The sequence below is a fragment of the Tamandua tetradactyla genome, chromosome 16, assembly GCF_023851605.1.
Source record: "Tamandua tetradactyla isolate mTamTet1 chromosome 16, mTamTet1.pri, whole genome shotgun sequence".
NCBI classification, from domain to species: domain Eukaryota; kingdom Metazoa; phylum Chordata; class Mammalia; order Pilosa; family Myrmecophagidae; genus Tamandua; species Tamandua tetradactyla.
The window spans coordinates 32,462,351-32,464,543 of NC_135342.1; the positions used below are offsets into that span (position 1 = coordinate 32,462,351).

At 37.7% G+C, this 2,193-nt stretch overlaps 1 pseudogene; it reads right to left on the reverse strand.

Moving 5' to 3' along the window:
- Nucleotides 1–865: 865 nt before the first annotated feature.
- LOC143658410 (trace amine-associated receptor 4-like) lies at nt 866–1,447 on the reverse strand (annotated as a pseudogene).
- Nucleotides 1,448–2,193: the final 746 nt, after the last annotated feature.

Here is a 2,193-nt window from a genome sequence, read left to right on the forward strand (position 1 = left end):
AATCTGCTGTTGTATGCCTCTAGTATATTTTAAATCTCTTCTATTTTGCCTTTCATTCCCATAAGTTTTATTACTTTTCATATTTTCAAATTCTTCTTTATATCACCCACTGTCTTCTTAATATCTTTTATCTCTTTAGTCATATTTTCCTTCAACTCCTTGACTTGATTTAGAAGATTTGTGTGAACATTTTGGATTTATCGTTCCAAATTCTTTTTCTCCTTGGAACTTTCTTTTTTAATGTTTAAGATTCTTTTATATGAACATTAGAAATCTCAGGATTAGGACATACTACATGGAGGTATGGTGTCTTTGGGACAGGTCAGAGGATAGAGTTTGGTTAATGAAATATTATAATAGTTACTACAAAAGTTAGCATATAGTAAAATATACATAGCATTAAAATCTATGCTAATGATGTTTTCGCTTTGCCACCTAACAATGTCTTATGGTTCTTGTTATGAAAATCAACCTTTTACTGTAAAAACAAAAACAAACAAAGGTTGAGGAATAAATTGCTCCAGCCACATAGAAACAGTTTTGAAGTGTGTGAGTATATTATAGTGATTTGGAAGTGTGTTAATGTGTGACAGTAGGCTGGTATTTCTGGCACCTCTATTTAAGAAATTCCCTCAAGAATCTGTCACATTCACTAAGAATTTGTTGAGTGACCAAATTCTTCTATAGAGCACTTGCACTACTGAAGCAGTAGAAAGGATATAAGGTGTAGCCTCTATCCTCAGGAAGTTCTCTACATGGGCTTGAAAGCTAAATGCAGGGTTTCACAAGTGTTTCTGAGTTGATGGACCATTTTCCACTACGTGCCTTGCTGAATCGGTCTCCAAGTTCCCCAGCACAACATTGTTCACATGTGATGGAAGCCTATGCAGCTGACGTCTGCAGTGAAATCTTCTGCACCAATTATATTTAATTCTGAGAATAGCAGGACAAAGGCAAAAAAGATGGGAATGGGCCAGCTGATGATGAGAAAGACATCTGTGAAAGGAATAGTGATTTCGGTGACATAGCACTAAGGGTCACGCACAGCATAGTAGCAGTCAACTGAGATGAAGCAGAGATGGAAAATGGAGGTGATGCAGAGGATGATGTCACAGCAACCATGGACTTTGCAAAAGAGGTCTCCAAGGTACCAGCAGGACTCGATGGGCCTGACCATACTGAAGGGCATGACCATACAGCTCAACATAAAGTCAGCGGAGGCCATGGAGAGGATGAGGAAGTTGGTTGGGGAGTGTTGATGCTTGAAGTGGGCAATGGAAATGAGGACGGCCATGTTGCCCAGCATGGTCACAACTATGGCACCAGCCATGACAATGTACATGGCGCACATGCTCAGCACAGACCTTATCTTCCTGGGGCACAAATTGTTAACAAAAGAAAAGCAAAATGGGACTTCTTGGGAGTTTCAAATGTCAGTTGAGTTCATTGTCTTTGACCCAAGGGGATTATGAGTTTTTTCCAGAAGTTCTGTATTCCTAATATTGCTCAAATGATAGATTCTGTAAGTCTTGTGGATTATTATCTGTGATTTAGCAGCTGCTTTCATGAATTCAAATTTAGGTTGACGGTCTCCTATCTTGGTAACAAATTTGTCACATTGGAGTCCTCATTGTTTAGTCTGTCATTTGATAAAATTTATGCTGGTGTCCTTATAATGGAAAAATGATGGGACTGACTCATGCAGAGTATGACATGTTTTTCCAGTGCTGTATCTGCATGTGCAGCTCTGATGACTAATGGCCAGCATTTGTGTGGTGGAAGGCCAGATTGGAGAAGTGGACTTTGACCTGTGAAGAGACTAAAACTCATAGTATAATCAGGGAAATGAATCCACAACCACATCAATCACAGACATACTTGGAAAGACATTATAATGGGAATACAAACCCCTTTGAAAACAATACTTCCACTACTGACTAACATAGCTCAGCAATTATTTCCAGTATCTATGTGTTATTTGAAATCTTAATATTAGGGCAAATTTTATATGCTCTGGATACAGCAATTTAATTTCTCTGACTAGAAGTTTTCTTTAGATATTTTAAAATTGTAACAATTAAGTATATGATTGAGTTGAACTTGAGAAAACAAAATATAGGGAGGTATTAAGTAAGAAGGACAAAAGAATTATTCATACCTAGCAATGGGTTGCTAGATCATATGGCAACCTCA